The 19354-nt window shown below is 41.8% G+C and overlaps 1 protein-coding gene across 3 annotated transcripts in view; it reads right to left on the reverse strand.

Moving 5' to 3' along the window:
- Window positions 1-19354, reverse strand: part of LOC145352579 (SERTA domain-containing protein 2-like) — a 55791-nt gene that overhangs the window by 10763 nt on the left and 25674 nt on the right. Inside the window, exon 1 of one of the 3 annotated variants that reach the window (XM_080202632.1) lies at window positions 3000-3182. The exons of 1 other annotated variant lie outside the window; for it this stretch is intronic. The gene's annotated coding sequence lies outside the window, so the exon portion shown is untranslated. Of the gene's footprint in view, window positions 1-1923; window positions 1990-2999; window positions 3183-19354 lie in introns of those variants that run through there. One more of the 3 variants, XM_080202633.1, reaches the window with a different exon arrangement.

A 19354-nucleotide genomic window follows, 5' to 3' on the forward strand; every position in this document is an offset into this window, starting at 1 on the left:
AACAAACAATCTGGTCATTACCAAGGCTGTCGCTATGCAATATTTATGCAAGAATATATGATGGAAAGCAAGTGAAAAACTGAATCTAGTGCTGTTTAGTTGCTGAAATGGTGTGGCAGCAGATGTACTATTGAGGCTATGAGGCATGGAAATTGAATCATCCTTCATTTTTTAAACCCAGAATACAAGATACATTCTGGATTTCTTCCATTTTATATGTAGGCCAAAGAGCCCTGGAGATTACTGCGAGCAACCTCTTAAAAGGAGTTTCAACCAACCATGATGTATCAATCGTGAATTCAGTTTCTTCGTTCCCATTTTAACAAAATGATTCTCTCTAATACTTTAAGAGACCATTTTCCAGTCCCATTGCATTAATCAAACAATTGTGACGAAGGTTTTTTCTACACAAGAACCACATTGGGAGCAATGTGTTCCTTCACTATGCACAGTCCGTTATACTGCGTAATCCCTTAAAGATTGCCACACAGCCAGGAATATGCACATTTTATGGGAAATTCTGCTGGAGTGTGGCCTGCTTGTTCCCTGGGTGGTACAATTCAGATTATGGTATAGCTGCGCATCCATACAGCCCGGATGCTTTGAATGAGCCTCTTTTATCCACGATTCTTAATCAGGAACATGACCACAGCAAATCAGGTGGCTCTTTACATAAGAAAGTGTTGTGACCAAGGCATATACTAGATAGCTGAGACAGCAATTTAACAGTTGCAAAATGCAGACAATGTAATGAAACCAATTCAGGATCATGTATATTTTACTCTGTATAATATCCATTTCCTCTTTGGGCACAATTGGCAATCTGGGCATAAATTGTGCTCAAGAGTTGTGATTTTCTGAGCCAAACTGTTTGCTTAAACAATTTGTACGTCACCAAATGTGAAACTTTCCTTCACACAATTGCAATTGGGCAACATTTTAGGATGTGAATTTTTAGTGTTAAAAAACTGTCCTTGATACATTAAGGTGCATTGTAAAATCAGAATATCCAGTCCAGCACACAATTTTAACCAACTGAAAAAGGCTTAAGGAAAACCAGACAAAGCAACTTACCAGTATCGTTGGTACATAGTAGTCTCTTAGCAAATTAAGAACAAAATATTTTTAAAAGCTTTTAAAAAGATGTCTTGAGTCTGATAGAAGTTTAATTTGAAGGGCTGCTGATTGAACCTGTTTGCAGACAATTAATGGAAACTCACTGTTGTGATTAACTCGATTGGGGGGCATGGCTAGTTTCATGGGCAGTGCAATATTTTTAAACGAATACACAAGATTGTAGAAACTCACACATGCTTTTGTGCTGATTTGGCCAATTATCAGTAAATTGCACTAGAAGTATCAGCACAAACTAGTGGAAACTCGACTACTAGGTACATACGCACTTCACTGAGTGAGTGGAAGACTTAAGATTAAAGCAAATGTTCTTAAGAGCAATTGATAACCATTAGTCTGATATCCATTTGATATAGCATTGATCAGAAGCTTTCAAATGCAAGATATGTTAGGCACAATTTATTATTTTTCAAGAGATTTTAAGACAAAATTCTTATTGCTTTTCTTTTATTTATTATCTGCTTGCTGTACGAGAGGGGAATTTGTAGCATTTATCCATAGTAAATTAGGTATTTCCAGGACATGATTCTTCTTGCAATATCATAAACACACTACTATTTAAGATTAAGGACTCACTTTTTGCTGACGATTTTTAATGCAAGCTTTACAAGCATCTCTCCTGTAACAGAAAAAGTAATTCTAACACCTAATTTAATCAATAAATTATCAAATCGATCTGTAGTCGTAAAACAGAAAATGAGTACTATAGAGCTTTCCACCAATCAGTATAGCAAAAATGAGATGACAAACACCTTGATATGTTTTGGCAACAGGATAACAGAAACTCACTTGTTATAGTTTTACTGACAAGTTCTAGGGAAGTTGCCCCATCTCCAGTGATAACAGACAATTGCGGTGAATAAAAAGGATGAACGTGCACGTTTTAATTCAGATTCAAGACCAATAAAGTAACCTTAAAAAAGGAGCATAATTTGGAGAACTACAAAATTTAGATTCTTAAATCACCTGTGCTAATCATGTCACTAGCCAAATCGTAAAAAGCTAATAAGTTGACTGCGTGTACATTTAGTTTACCATACAACCACTATCAGAAACCTGGAAAGAAGTGAACCCAGACAGTAAGATGAGAGAGTTTACCAAAGCGCTAATTTGCTTAATTCTCGCATTTTCACCACTTCAGTGCTGAAGCTATGTTGCTTGCTACAGTTTATAAAGTTAAGTATTTGATAATAAGGAAAAATAAAACACGTTACGCAGGACAGTTTTGTTGGAATCTCAAAAGCCCATTTAAATAGGTCTGTTACAAACACTGGAATTCAACAAAGCACTTAATGCAGACCGGGTAATGGACTTTCAGAACAGAGCCTCAGAATACTTTCACTGAATTTCTACGCATTTTCCAAATTAATCACAAAACAAAATTCAGTAACTCTGAACTTCACATGATAATAACTACAAATAATCTGGCCTGATACATCGAAATCAAGGCAAACAGTAGTTAGGTAATTTAAACTACTTGATCTTTGTTTATGACTGATACTTAGAGGTTACTCTTTACTGCCCCTATGCATATTTACCTAAATCAAATAATGTTTAAATCAATACTGCTCTTTCCTACAAAAGCACTCCCCTTCTTCTTGTAATTATCAATTGTTTATAATGTCCAGGCAGAACAATTCCTACCCAGATTACTGTATGCCTTCACATACATGGGGTGTACAGTAAACAAAGAAGTCTGTCTGACTGAATCTTTTTAAAGCCATAACAGAATTTGGACTAACCCTTGCTTGCACCACCGTCTCTTTTTAGGTCTCCACACGATCTTATTATAAGCAAAGTAACAATCTAACAAAGAAACAGATATTTTTGATAATTAGTGCAAATGCTACACAATAAAAGCTTACCTTGCTCCAAAGTGCCACAGTTTTTATTTCCAAATCTTTGGAGTTAGTGTGGCAGTACATTCTGAACATTTCAAATAAAAATGAATCAGTCCTCGGTTGGTTTTTAGAGCAGTTTGTGTGTGCAGGCTAGAATTCTCCACTTGCACTAACTGCCATGCAGCTGTCCTGCTTTTTTCAGACAGCTGACAAACAGCAACTGCACAAGCACAATGACGCAGAAGACTAAGCTGCCGTGGAAAGGAGTGGGCTTGAAAAAGTAGGTGGAGCTTTGTGGCTTGCAGTAGTGTCCATCTCCAGCTTGGTGAAACAGTCGGAGAGAACTGCTCAACAAGCAGACAGGGCCCCAACTGCGCTATTCCAGAAATGCTGACAGTGTCTCTAGCATGTCCACTAACAGCAGCTTGTTTAAGCAATACACACTGCAATCCACTTGGATACTGTATAAAGATTACTGAAATAAAAAGAGCTGGAGACAAAGAAACAGGACATTTAAAAAACTTATTTCACAACTGGGCTCCCATTTAGGATGTTTCTGTTTTAGTAGAAAACATGCAAGGCAGTTCCACTATACAAAATTCTAAAAATATTTATTTAAAGAAAGAAATCTAAGAATTGTAAAGCATTCATGGAAAAACTCTTGCTTTTGCTCTGTTTAAATAATGTACAACTCTGTTAACAGTAAAGGTCTTTTACATTGACGAGAACACTGGGTTAAATGAGATAGCTATAGTAACCAAACAGGTGAACTGAAATCAACAAGCAGACTCAAAAACAGATTATAGAAATGCAAAGATTCCATTATTTGTACAAAAGGTCTTCCATATGGCCAGCAGGAATACAAACTTGTCTCTGAGTGAGTCCATGTGTCTTTTTCATGTACCAGGGTGACACGGTGGCACAGTGGTTAGCCCCACTGCCTCAGTGCCAGAGATCTGGGTTCGATTCCCAGCTCATGTCACTGTCAGTCTGGAGTTTGCACATTCTACTTGTGTTTGCATGGGTTTCCTCCGGGTGCTCCGGTTTCCTCCCACAGTTCAAATAGGTGCGGGTTAGGTTGATTGTTCAATGCTAAATTAATCTTAGTGTCAGGGGATTACTAGCAGGGTAAACATGAGGGGTTACAGGAATCAGGTCTGGACGGGAATGGGTTTGTGATCGGTGCAGACTCAGTGGGTCAAATGGCCTCCTCCTGCACTGTAGGGATTCTATGGTGATTAACTCCACAAATTAATTGAGAGGTGTATGAATGATTACAGTCTGCCAGGCACAGTAACCATTCCAAGCCTGTACTCTATCTAAATTGTTAATGCCTGCAACTTATGTAAAAATATATGTTTATTTAAGAAAATGGAGAAATTGATGGAACAAGTACATTTAAAAAGTCACATGGACTCACCTAGAAACATGTATATATTTCTGCTGGCCAAATGGAAGACCTTGGTACAGATAATGGAATCTTCGCATTTCTATGAATTTGTTTTTAAAGGGATTATGGTTAAATTCAAATAGCTGAACATACAGTATGGTAGCACAGTGGTTAGCACTGTTGCTTCACAGCTCCAGCATCCTGGGTTCGATTCCCGGCTCGGGTCGCTGTCTGTGTGGAGTTTGCACATTCTCCTCGTGTCTGCATGGTCCTCCAGTTTCCTCCCACAGTCCAAAGACGTGCAGGTTAGGGTTAATTGGCCATGCTAAGAAATTGCCCCTTAATGTCCAGGGATGTGTAGGTTAGAGGAATTAGTGGGTATAATATGTAGGGATATGGGGATAGGCCCTGGGTGGGATTGTGTTCGGTGCAGACTCGATGGGCCAAAGGGCCTCTTTCTGCACTGTAGGTTTCCATGATTCTACATTTTAATGCAATTAGATTGAGGGAATGTTAAATGCATGGATCACTTGCCATCATAAAACCCTACCCTACTTTCATTCCATATATTTACAGTTTACTTCTTTGGTGGCAACTTTAAACATTACCCTCTAGGCATTAAGGAATGAAATATGATTTTTAATAGTTCATACAATTTAATTTTTTTAAAATTGATTAGAAGTTTACAATTAATAGGGTTCATAAAGATATTTGGGGTGATTCTCCAGGACCACTAGCCCCAGTTGTGATTCTGATGGCCTACTGAATCGGGTGAGGGAGCCAGATCAGGATTCTTGCCGGGTGCCAAGCCCATTGAGAGTCTCCTGGCCTGTTGCGCCTGGTGAGATCAGGTTATCACCCTGATCAGAACTCATTTAAATCCATGTCACAGAGTATCACAAAATCCCTACAGTGCAGATGGATGCCATTCAGCCCATCGAGTCTGCATCGACTCTCTGACAGAGCATCTTACCCAGGCTCAATTATAAATACTTCAGATTTTCGCAGCATGGTTTTCTTCAGTCCACACTGCAGTTATCTAATTGATTTGTCCTGCTCTTTCTCACGCCTTAATTTTTAAGGGTTTATCAATTGCTCCCTTAGTACATTCCCCTTATTACTCTATGGAATTAATCCTAGTTTTTGCGATTGATTAAACGTGCCATCTCGACGGACATCCCACTGAGTCTGTAATTCGACATAATTTCCATGGTTCCACCATTGTCAGAAGTCTCACAACACCAGGTTAAAGTCCAACCAGTTTATTTGATAGTAAACCCACAAGCTTTCAGAAACGCTGTTCCCTCGTCAGGTGTGTGGAAGGTTCTGTTCAGAGACGGGGCATATAAGGGCATACACAGTTTACAGAATACTGATTAGAATGCGAGTCTTTGCAGCTAACCTGCTATTCAAGTTAGCTGTGAAGACTCGCATTCTAATCAGTATTCTGTAAAGCGTGTATGCCTTTATATGCCCTTCTCTGATCAGAACCTTCCACACACCTGACGAGGGCACAGCGTTCTGAAAGCTTGTGGGTTTACTATCAAATAAACTGGTTGGACTTTAATCAGGTGTTGTGAGACTTCTTACTGTGTTTACCCCAGTCCAACGCCAGCATCTCCACATCATGTCCACCGTTGTCAACAAACAAGCAAGTTGTAGACTACTACAGAAGGCACCAAGCGTCAGCCATATACTTTGGAGCTGGAGTCACAGGTCAGACTGAGTAGGTTTCCAGTTGTTGAAGGGCAGGCATTAGTGGGGGAGTTGGGTTTTCGCAATAAATCGAGAAGCTATATCACATAAGCCTCAGTGACTCTGCAACTTCAGGACCACACCTGGAATACTGCGGACAGTTTGGTTCCCAAATCTAAGGAAGGATATACTGCATTGGAGGCAGTCCAGAGAAGGTTCAGTAGGCTGTTCTGGGTACAAAAGTATTTTCTTATGAGGAGAAGTTGAGCCTGTATTTGTTGAAGTTTAGAAGAACGAGAAGCAACCTTATTGAGATATATAGGATTCTCAAGGGTTTGACAGGGTAGATGCTGAGAGGTTGTTTCCCCTTATGGGAGAGTCTCGGACCAGAGGGCATAATCTCAGTGTAAGGGGTCACCTATTTAAAATAGAGATGAGGAGGAATTTGTTCTCTGAAGATAATGAATCTGTGGAATTCTTTACTGCAGAGGGCTATAGCGGCTGGGTCGTTAAACATATTCAAGGACGAGATAGGCAGATTTTTAATCCATAAGAGAATCAAGGGTTATGGGGATAAGGTGGAGTTGAGGATTATCATATCAGATCGGTCAAGATCTCCGAGTGACGAGTAAACTCGATGGGCCAAATGTGTTACTTCTACCTCTATGTCTTATGCTCATGTCTCAATCAGGTTTGAGCTTCTTGCACATGTCCTAGGCCACTCTCAGTTCCAGCAATCATCATGTTGTGCCTCATTTTACACTCTGGTCCTATTCTGTACAACAATGCAGGATCCACAAGACTGCACAATGGGTTTCATCCATTTGCCATGCACAAATACTAATTAGAATGCCTCCATTCATAAAGCAAAGGATAGGTTTAATCAAACAGCACTCCTAATAACTCAACAAGCCTTTACACCAGTCAAAATCACACACAGTCACACACAGCAAGTCTCTGACCCAGCCATAAATCTGAAGTAAATGAAGGATGAGTGGAACCTTAAGAGCTGGAGGATAATATATCCCATTACTAGGCTCCTGTAAGTTGTTAATCCTATTCACCAAACACCTGAAAAATCGTAGCATATTGTAATACTCCTCACACCATCTTCTCTGATCTATGAATTTCTGCAATAGTAGCTATAGCCCTTGAATAAAGATCCCCTCCAGTCAGCTCTCTGCCCATAGCTGCATTTCAAGTTACTAAGCAAGGGAAAAGGACTCCTTGAACACAAGAATTAGGAGCATGAGTAGGCCATTCTGCCCTTTAGGCCTGCTTCGCCATTCAATAAGATCGTGGGTGATATGATTCTGGCCTCAACTCCACTTGTTTGTCTGTCCCCCATAACCTATGATTCCCTTGTTGATCAAAAGTCTGTCTAACGCAGCCTAGAAATATTCAATTACTCAGCCCCCATTGCCTCACTGGGTAAGGGAATAACTTCCTCCTCAGAGAACCATTGAAAGGTTACAGGACAGAAGGAGGCCATTTGACCATCTTGCCCAGTCCAGAAAGGGCTCATCTGGGATTTCAATCCAGGACCTTGCACGTTTCTGATCTGAAATACTCATGTCAGTCTTAAATGGGAGACACTTAACTTTGAAGCTGTATCCCCTAGTTCAGGACTCCCCCACAGGAGAGAAACATCCTCTCAGCATCTGCCCTGTCAGTCCTCTCAGAATGTATGTTTCAATACAATCATCTCTTATTTTCTTAAATTCCAATGGATAAAGGCCAAAACTTTCCTCAGAAGATAACTTCTGCATCCGAGGAATCAGCCAAGTGAACTTTCCCTAAACTGTTTCCAAAGCAATTATATCCTTTCTTAAGTAAGGTGACCAAAACGGCACACAGTGCTCCAGATGTAGTCTCAATAAGGGCCTGCACAACTGTAGCAACACTTCTCTACACTGATACTCAATTCCCCTTTCAATACACACTGTTATGTCCAGTGAAGGCATGGCTTAGTCATCACTTTAAACAGGGACTGTGCTTGTATCAAAACTTCTGGAAATTTCTTTTTATCTTTTTTTAAATGCACACGAACCAGGTGGTTAAGATGGCTGCCCAGAGTCAGGTGACTTTTGGAAATTCAAAACAGACAGTATCAAGCTTCTAGAAAGTTCCTAATTGAATCACCCTGGGTGGGGAAAACCCCCACCACCCCACCCAGACAGCACTCTGTGAAATTCACAATAACCACTGTTCATATTTTACTCCAAACTCTCAATGAATGGCCGGTTAGACGGCATGGCCTGAATTTTGCAGATGGTGAGGGTTGGCCAGAAGAGGTACTGCAGCATCATGCCTGGGCCTACACGCAGAGAGCCATTGTGAGGTACAAGGCAGGGGTCCTGTCTGTGTGTGTGTGTGTCCCATGAGGGGAGGGTGCTCCCAGAAGGGGCTTCTGATAAAGGTGCTCCCCTTCTCCTTCAAGCTTGAGGTTCTTCATTTTTTCTGTTTCCCCACATCAAAATATCCAGCATCCACTAGCCTGAAAATTGAGGCTGTGGGGGAAAAGGCCCTTAAGTGGTCATTAAATAGTAAGGAGATGTCCTGGGCTAGGCACAAAAAAAAAGGTACAGCTTCCATAGTGTATGCATGTCCGAATCTTCCCCTTGCATGTGGATGTGCTCTGTGTTTTGGAGATAGGTGATTCATAGCCTCTGCCCAGTTTGCATCACTGATGATCGGCCACAGGACTGCACTAATTTTACGGGAGGTGGGAAGGTTGAGGAATGAACCAAAATGCAATTTCCATCCAGCATAATATGCGACGCCTCTCAAGCATTCTCTTCTTTGAGCAGAAGTGTCATAAGAACATAAGAAATAGGAGCAGGAGTAGGCCATCTAGTCCTCTGAGCCTGCCCCGCCATTCAATAAGATCATGGCTGATCTGAAGTGGATCAGTTCCACTTTCCCACTTCCTCCCCATAACGGTCAATTCCCTTGTCTGTCAGAAATCTATCTGCCCATGATTTAAATATATTCAGTGAGGTAGCCTCCACCACTTCAACAGGCAGAGAATTCCAGAGATTCACCACCCTTTGAGTGAAGAAGTTCCTCCTCAACTCTGATCTAAACTGCCCCCCCCCCTTATTTTGAGGCTGTGCCCTCTAGTCCTGCTATCCTTTCTGAGCGGGAAGAATCTCTCTACCTCTATCCTATCTAGCCCCTTCATTATCTTGTAAGTCTCTATAAGATCCCCCCTCAGCCTTCTAAACTCCAAGTACAGACCCAGTCTATTCAATCTCTCTTCATAAGCTAACCCCCTCATCTCCAGTATCAGCCTAGTGAACCTCCTCTGCACTCCCTCCAAGGACAATATATCCTTTCTCAAATGCGGTGACCAAAACTGCACACAGTACTCCAGTTGCGGCCTCACCAGTACCCTGTACAGTTGCAGCAAGACCTCCCTACTTTTATATTCTATCCCCCTCGCTATAAAGGCCAGCATCCCATTCGCCTTCTTGATCACCTGCTGCACCTGCAGACTGGGTTTTTGCGATTTGTGCACAAGGACCCCCAGGTCCCTCTGCACCGTAGCATGCTGCAGCTTTTCGCCCTTTAAATAATAATCCCTCCTACTATTATTTCTACTGAAGTGGATAACCTCACATTTGCTAACATTATACTCCATCTGCCAGGTTAAGCATAACTGACTTGATCAGGAGAAGACCAGAAGGACTTGACCATACCTGAACGTTCTAACGGAACTTGGAGAGAGCACGTAAGCATCAAGAGGGTCAGAGCCACTGACGATGGGGAGCTTGGCCATTCACTGAATAATGATTCCTCCATCGATTGGAAACCTTAGGGTGAAGTGTGCCTCCATCTTGGAGACAGCTGATGCTGTCACTTGCGCTCTCCCTTTTCACTTGCATGCATCTCAGGAAGAGACCAAGGCCTGCGGGGGAGGAAGAGGTGGGGGTGTTTGTCCTTTCCCAGCTCCAGCCAAAGCTAGAGACGAGCCAGGGGGGAGAAGCCCAAAGCATTTAAGGCAGCACTGTGCTCACTTGCACTCTCCACCAGTTCAGGTACGCACACAGCGATAGGGATTAGTGCTAGTTCAGGAGGACGTGCACAATCTAGTGGTCACCAAGAGAGGGCAAGTTAAGTCAAGCTTCCCAGCTCTTAGAAGTAGCATGTGTGAGGTTCCAGTCTGACGAAGAGCCTCAGGAATTGGCCTTCCAACTCTCGGTAGAGAGTCAGCAAGAGGCGAGGGAACAGCAGAAAGAGCTGTTGGAAGCCATCGACAAAATGGCACACAAGTTGGAGTCTGTCTGTCATCTCTTTGAAGTGGTCCACAGTTGTTCATGTATATTGAGGACTCCATGGGGAGAGTGAAAGCTGCCATGGATGCCCTTGTCCAGCAGCATGCAGACCTATACTCCACCGCTGTTACCATGGGCGAGCTCATGCAATAACAACACCAGAGAGGAATGGGGCGCCTTGACATTGCTCTAGGTATGCTGTCCCCTCAAGGGGGCAGGCCAGGGCCCTCCCACGTTCAAAGGGAGGAACGGCAGCAGCTGGAAACCACTGTGCCATTCACTCAGGGCTCTGAGGTAGTCTACTCCTTCAGAGTTCCCTCAGCCTATGATCCCTTCAACTTCATCCTCTGTTGGCATGGAAGCAGCAGCTGGCCCATTGGTGGAAAGCCAAAATAAGCCAGGCCCTCAAGGCCTCTGCTGTCCAGCGATCAGCCACCATGTCAAAGGTAACAGAGTCATCAACACCACAGGCTGCCTCCACCCCTGCAGCAGATTACTCAGCAACACTTAGAGGTACTTATAAGCCTAGAAAATATAGTGGTTGCACAGATGAACGTTGTCACTATTATATGTAAATATATTTGCAAGGCCCACCCTTCTCCCATTCCCACCATGCCCGCCCATCCACCCCATCTCAGAGGCACCCCAAGTGATTCTAGTAGGAGAAGGGTCTTTGACAGGGCCTTTCACAGCCTTATGCAAGCACTCCCCCAAGTGCAGATTCTCTGACCATCACACTCATCTAACTGTCCTGAGCTTTTGCAATGCTGCTAGTGGGGATTCGTGTCCAGTTTTTCATCTGACCTGCTCAGCATCTCTCGCCTACTCATTCTCCTGCAGTACCCGCGTCCGTCCAACAATGGCTGCAATTACTTTGTTTTGCGGCCAACCCCATCCACCCCACTCCCCAATCCTCCTCATCGCATTCCCCCCATCCTGCACCATCTAAGACCTTCCCTCCATTTCCCTTCTACCCAACCCTTCTTCCTCAGTGTTCTGGTGAACGTGCACATTGCCTCTCCAAAAACACCTCCTCCCTATCCAGTGACCTCCTAGACTGCCAAAGTACACACCAGCCTCCAAGTCCCCACCAACCATCCTCACCACCCGTCTGTCACTATTGACACGTACTCAGCCTCATGCCCCATCAGCTCTCTCTGTCCCCTCTCACACTTCCCATTTCTTCCTTCCATGCCCACCCTCTGTTCACTCCCCAGGAAGCAGACACTAGGCAGAACTTTCTCATTTTCTGGCAGAGTGGCCCAGCAGGTGGAAGCCACTGGTCCTAGGGGGCAGCTTCCCTCAGTGTATTTTTAGTGTCTTAGAGAAATCACAGTGAAAGGATGGGTCCAACCACATCACCCCAGTGGGCTCTGATTCCACCTGCATCTTCAGCAACTTAAGGTTTTGAAAGATCAGGGCACCATTTTAAAGGGCACACTGATACAAAGAATTAAAAACATAACCCCCAGCCCCGTAACAGAATTCCTTGCATCACCCCCATGGAGCCTCTGGTACATTGGCAAAGTGGTTAGCACTGCTGCCTCACAGTGCCAGGGACTCAGGTTCAATTTTGGCCTTGGGTCACTGTCTGTGGAGTTTGTATATTTTCTGCTTGGGTTTCCTCCGGTTGCTCCAGCTTCCTCCCACAGTCCAAAGATGTATGGGTTAGGTGGATTGGCCATGCTAAATTGACCCTTGTGTCAGAGGGATTAGTAGGATAAATGAGGGGTTATGGGGATAGGGCCTGGGTGGGATTGTGGTCAGTACAGACTTGATGGACCAAATGGCCTCTTTCTGAATGTAGGGATTCTATGGTCCATGGTCAGCCAGATAATTGACACCTCACCCATCACTGCCAAACTCTCCCACCATGTAACCCCCTAGAAGATGTTCTTTATTACATCAACTACAAAACTGGATGTAGTGCCTGGTCAAACTTAAATTTTTAAAACTGTCTGAAATGGAGAATGGATGGCCTGGGCAACAGAGGCTGGTAGTTTTGTGCGGAGAGTTACAGTACGAACTGCCATTATCAGTCTCAGGCACAACATAAAAATATTACCAATGATTTTCAAAAAAGCGTTTGATAGCTACTTAGTACTTAATAGCTTCTTAGTACAGAATAAATGTGTAAATTCTTCAGCATTTCAGCAGTTTAAGGGGTACATTTTCAATTGTATAATCTAAGGCGGCAAAGTAGTGAGTGACATTTCATTCACACAGCACTAACAATGTCTTATGTCACATTCCATCCATGGCAAACTGGAATAAAAATAGGAAGAAACAAGCTTGGGTTACGTGGCATTTTTCACGAAGACCTTACTTCATACCGTCACATTTTTGCAGTAGCTGCTTTCATTTATAACATGAACTGCCTGAGTAAATTAGCCATACTCTACACTCTCAATACTGGTGACATTATGTTTTGTATGCCACATGTCCTCACTCTGTACATCACAAAATATTTAATACTCTAAAACTCTACTTCTGTTTCCCAGACTGCTGCAAGTTTTACTCCAACTATTAAAAGGAGTATTAAATTATTCTGTGAAATTAAAGATGGAGTGTATTGGAAAGAAACAAATTTCACAGTAAAAATTTAAGAGTTTAGTATTACTGCAATGTACTTTGGCCCGATTATTTTAAACCTTCTAACCCACTTTACCTGAAGATGACATTTGGGATGGAACTTTACAGAGGCCCTGGAAGGAGACGGCAGGTTAGGTGGGGTGCAGGGACATAAAATTGGACACTATGGCAATGGCTCTATACCTACTGCCCACCCACCCCACTGTAATTTTAACCAGTGATGGGGGACATGTCACTTATCTGGCTGACCATGGACCATAGAATCTCTACAGTACAGAAAGAGGCCATTCAGCCCATTGAGTCTGTACTGACCACAATTCCACCCAGGCCCTATCCCCATAACTCCTCATTTACCCTGCTAATCCCTCTGACACTGAGGTCAATTTAGCATGGCTAATTGACCTAACCCACATATCTTTGGGCTGTGGAGGAACCCGATGCAGACACGGGGAGAATGTACAAACTCCACACAGACAGTGACCCGAGGCTGGAATTGAACCTGGGTCCCTGGCGCTCTGAGGCAGCAGTGCTAACCATTTTGCCACCGTACCAATTGAGGTGCTTAATTGGAGGACAGCGCAAAGAATTCAATCCAGCAGGTGAAACCTCCCACCCCCAAAGTAATTCTTATCCCAGTGGGGTCACAAGATGAGGTTTCGCAGTTGTGAGCTCCAAGGCAGCAAATGCTGCCAAGAAACTTAAACTGAATGTTAACTGTTGCAAGGCTCCATTAAACCCCCGTTTCTTCACTAATGGTGAACTTGGCCTGATGCATTGCTTTCTGAGAATGACTGCTACTTAAAATGCCTGTTTAGAGCTAAGTGTTTGATTTTGTAATTCTCTTTTGATTTTAAAGCTTATAGTTCTGTGTTCAAATGTTGCATTTTCCATACAACAATCGCCATTTAATTCAATGTACAAACAAATAGGTAACGGAACAGAAAAATGATTACATTAGAGATTTTATTCTTCTGGCCAAAAGATCTTCCTCATTTTGGAATTTTATCCTTTTAGATTAATTGAACATAAGGTTACTAAATAAGAGAGAATTGCTATCAAGGCTATTTTAGGCATGAAGTATATGGCCACAGATTTAGGCCACTCAAATATGATTTAAATATGTTTATTCTGCCATGTGAGGTGTTGTTGGGAAAGGATCCAGTTCAAAACAAATGAATGAGGCTTTGGAGGTCTCTTAATTGGTTCTGGTTAATCTAATGATTCCGTTATACAAGATGCCTTCATCAATCCGGTCTACTCCCTTTGCAGCCACTCAAATCAGTACCACTGCCATATACGAATAGTCCAAGACTGAATCCAAAACCAAGCTCCAAACTAGCAAAAGGCAAATTTAGGAGCAATATCATGATTCTTTTCAGAAAAAGAACACATGATGGGCTTCAGATGGAGCAGTGGAGGCAAAAACCCTGGAATAATTTCAGGAACAATTAGATGTTGAAATGTGGGGAATCTGGGGTCATTCAGTAGGAATGAGATACAATGGAAAAAAAAACTTTTCTTCATCCATATACATCTTGTGCAAAGCCTATGCCACCACCCACCCCACCTTCCCCATTCAACAGCTCTCGCAGCCTCCAAATTTCCACTCCAAAGTTTGAGGCATTAAAACGGGATACCAAGAAAAAGCTTAGGAAGCACTGGCTTAGGTAGGACATAACAGCATACACAACATAGGAAAATTTAAACTGATGGTACTAAAAGTTTTGAAAATGTTCAAAAATTGCCTCACTATTTACGTCTTACCAAAAGATATATTTATTCAAGATGTGATGAAGGATGCAGGACAACTGGAATAAATAAATGCACCATTGTGTAATAATTGACAATTGCCATGCTTATTAGCTTAGCTGCTTTTGGTGTCCAGTTACAATTCTGCCATGTGTGTGGTCAACAAATATGTCCAAGTTTGCCAAGTATCAACCCATGTTGCAGAAAATCCTAGAAAAACAATTCTTCAGGTAGGTTTCTGACATCATCTCTATTCTTAAGTTTTACATTACAAAAATGTAAAGCTCATCTGCTTGTCATTTTTTTAAAGCAGAAATCAATATTTACTAAGCCAAAGATTATCAACCTGTGGACCAACAGGCACACACACACACAACCATACGACCCACTTCCAGGTAGGGTTACATGACCTTGACCAGAAGCAGGAACTAATTTTCCTCTCCTTAATCCAGAGCACAGAAGTCAATTCGAACATTCCTACATCCAACTCAGTAGAGATCTCTGACTGGACCAATGTCGCTGTAGAGTTGATCATTTATTGCAGATTGAACTCGTTGAGCCACCGTAGAGAACTTAAACATAGAAACATCATTCGTTACGATCATGGCTGATCATCCAGCTCAAAAGCCTAATCCTGCTTTCTCCTCATTACCTTTGATCCCATTCGGCCCAGGTGCTGCATCCGGCCGCCTCTTGAATACATTCAATGTTTTGGGATCAACTATTTTCTGTGGTAATGAATTCCACAGGCTCACCACTCTTTGGGTGATGAAGTGTCTCCTCATTTCCGTCCTAAATGGTCTATCCTGAATCCTCAGACTGTGACCCCTGGTTCTGGGCACCCCCACCATCAAGAACATCCTTCTTGCATCTACCCTGTTTAGTTCTATTAGAGTTTTGTTCGTCTCTATGAGATCCCCTTCATTCTTCTGAACTCTAGCTAAAACAATCATAACCTAGTCAGTCAATCTCTCCTCATACATCAGTTCTGCCATCCTCGAAATCAGCCTGGTAAACCTTTGTCGCACTCCCTCAAGAGCAAGAACATCCTTCCTCAAAAAGCATCATTACTTCTGTAAAACTGTTACACATTTGAAACTATAAATACGGCACAAATTGCACAACTGTCAAATTCATTTGTGTTGCTTTGCCTGGGATTCAAATAACAATTTTCCAAAAATCAAATGATTTCCCATTCCAAAGGAATACTTTTCTTTAAAAGTAAAGTTAATACATCAGTAGTTGTCCAGTTCTCAAACCAATCAAACAAACGCACAGCCACACCTCAGACAGCAACGAGAATCTCGAGAATAAATGATCCACAATGTTATGGCAGTGGGATAAGTATGAACTAGCCACATGTAGTATTTCACCCTCTGATTTTAGCACATCTGTTCTATTTTTTTTTGAAAGTAGTAATGTAGGTGGCTTTGAATGCCACATGTTAAAGGCTTAATTTTCTCCAGCTAAAAATTTCAGTTAAATTTAGACACCATATAAAGACTTCCTACTGTGCATACTATTAGAGTACTTTTATTTTAACATTTTGTTGGTACAATTCAGTCACCTCACATGAAATATTGTCAAGCGTGACTCAGTGATGCAGTGGCAAGCAGTGGGCGTTTGGCTGTCTGACTCCCACGGATTACACACTTAGGGCAGGAGCATAGGCCAGCCTCTCACTGGCTGCAGCTCGACAAAGAAGCAAGCCATCGACAGGAAATAAGTGATGGCTTCAGCCACGTAGGAAGCTGCATTTGAGTGGGCTGCACTCTAGCTCGGGACAGGCCAATCACCAGCCACCCTTCTCATTAGGACTATTTTACCATTAAAGGAGAGTTAACAAGCTGAAAGACATTGCTGTCTATATCAGTAAGTGAAACAGCTGCCTATTATGACTCATCTACACGTATCACTATGTTAGTCACCAAGTTACAAATTCTTCTGTGGCTGTAAAGAAAAGTTTGAACTAGAAGTAATGACTGAGCTGGCACACACTTTGTAGGATACACAAACAGTATTTTTCATTATTTTTTGGCCAAAGAGGCACTATGTCAAAAAGTCATTTTCAAACAGAATACCTTGATGGAATTTTCTTGGGTACAGTAATACACTGAATTACAGTACCAGTGCGCACTATTTGATCTAACTGTTCTTTGTTGGTGTTAAACATTCACATGTTGTAGTTCAAATCCCAGGTGGCTACATCCTTTTACAGTCCCCCTGTGCTTCAACCAATTATTTAACCCAATCTTAAAAACTGACATTAGTCTCTGATTCAATTATCAATTCTAGTCACACATTCCAATTTCATAATCCGTTATGTAAAAAGGTTTCTCCAGTGTTTCTTCTGAATCTCTTTGCGTCTGATCTTCCATCAATTCCCTGCATTTCAGACCTTTCAACTACTGGAAACAGTCTACCTACCCTGTCATTCCCACTACACTCCCAATACCTCTTATTGTTTATAGTGCCTTAAACAGGCAAATAAATAAATATCTCCATCAGGAATACCCCATTTGCAATAACATTTCTCCCAAGATTGGGGATGTCAACGTGGCTGAAACCACAGATGAAAAATGCACATAATTGAAACACAAATGGCCCAAGTGTACAATTAAGTAGCATTTCAAGGTTCTAATGAGGATTTTTTTGCCCCAAGAAGTTTCAATGTTCATAGTCCATTTCCTAAGCATTCCTAATGAAATACTTGAACTTGCATATCAGTTTATCAGCGAACCCCCGCTCCCCACCTCATACATCACTCAGCCACAATTCAAGGAAGAAGATAACTGAATTGTCACAGCGCAACTTAATTACTGCCAAAAATCAAATGCTCGGTGGCTGGTCAGATGAAAAGGAAGTGTAAAATAGGCAAACTTACACATGGCCTCACTGTAAATTTTCTTGGAATTAAGATTTGCTTTACATTTGGTTTGTCAGTCAAATACACATTTTAAATATCTTCAACAGATGCATGCCATTTATTAGTTTTATTCTTTAATCATAATTCACCAAATCACATCTTGTTCTAAAGAATATTGTTCCGTACAATCAGCGCAGATCCATTCCACTTAACATTTTTGTGAGGATTCCTTGTACCAATTTCATGTGTATGAGTAGAAATCATTTACTCTAGTTCTTAATGGTTTAACATCCATTACATTTGTAGAATAAAAAATGTTAATCCAATGCACATTTCATTTGAAACTGTACGCAGTTATACTTTGATAATATCTGAAAATTTCAAGGGCCACTGAAATGTCCTTCCTGTACTCTGGCAGGACCATAGGATGTATGATGTTAGCCCTAATGCTTTGTCTTCCCTTAGCTGAACCAGTTCCTTTTATGTATAATAATATCACTAATCTCACTCGCAACCATTTCAGGATTCATCTCCTTCCCTGATACACTTCTTGTTTAAGACTGAATTAAATACCTGCACCAGTTTTTGATAATCATTTACAACACCCTCTTAAGAACCCCACACCAGTTAGCCATTCTCTTTCCATTGATAAACAGGCAACATTCAGTTCCTTTTGATTTTAAAACTGTTTTGCTCATAATCCCTCATAGGTTTTCATATCCCACCCTCAACATGGCGGCACAGCACCAGGGACTCGGGTTCAATTCCAGCCTTGGATCACTGTCTGTGTGGAGTTTGCACATTCTCTCCATGTCTACAAGTGCCCCAGTTTCCTCCCACAGTCCAAAAACGTGGGTTAAGTGAATTGGTCATGCTAAATTGACCCTAGTATCAGGGGATTAACAGGGTAAATATGTGGGGTTGCAGGAATAGAGCCTGGGTGAGATTGTGGTCGGTGCAGACTCGATAGGCTTCCTTATGCAACGTAGGGATTCTATGACCTCCTATTTCCTCATTCTCCTTTAGCTTTCTAATTATTATTCTTTGGTCCCCATAAGCCCTTTCTCCAACTGTTTTTTGTTTCTCACCTTTTCTCTATATTTATCCATGAAATTTCAAAACTACTTTCCTGCTTACCCCGTAGCTTTGCAATCTCATTTTAAAACCATTCCACTATTTCTTTACAGTCCTCTCTGTTAAGTTCTCATTCTCCATCTCAAATTAGGTTTTTCACCTTCCTAATATCTAATCTAAACTAATTTTGTGTTTTAGGTTTGTATGGCTATTTTCCCTTTATAGTTGCATTTTAAAGCTCATCAGTCCCTACTCCCAAGATGCTCACCCATATTTATCTCCTTGATCTATTTCATTATTCATAAACAGATCAAGCAGTGCCTATATCCTTGAAGGCCTATGAGAAAACTTTTTATGGAAGGTGTTCTGTGTACATTCTGTATATGGAGAGTAAGACAAAGCAGAAAAACAGTCAGGTGTCAAAAAGATAATACAATTAAGAACCTTTTTTTATTCATTCATGGGATATGGGTATCACTGGCTGGTCAGCATTTATTGCCCATCCCTATTTCCCACGGGCAGTTGAGAGTCAACCACACTTATGGCTCAGGAGTCATATGTAGCCCAGACCAGGTAAGGATGGCAGATTTCCTTCCCTAACGGACATTAGTGAACCAAATGGGTTTTTCCAACAATTGACAATGGTTTTATGGTTATCAGTAGATTCTTAATTCCAGATTTTTTTTCCACCATCTACTATGGCAGGATTCGAACTCAGGTCCCCAGAACATTAGCT

This window comes from Carcharhinus amblyrhynchos, chromosome 14, assembly GCF_965287045.1.
Source record: "Carcharhinus amblyrhynchos chromosome 14, sCarAmb.v2.hapA, whole genome shotgun sequence".
Taxonomy (NCBI): domain Eukaryota; kingdom Metazoa; phylum Chordata; class Chondrichthyes; order Carcharhiniformes; family Carcharhinidae; genus Carcharhinus; species Carcharhinus amblyrhynchos.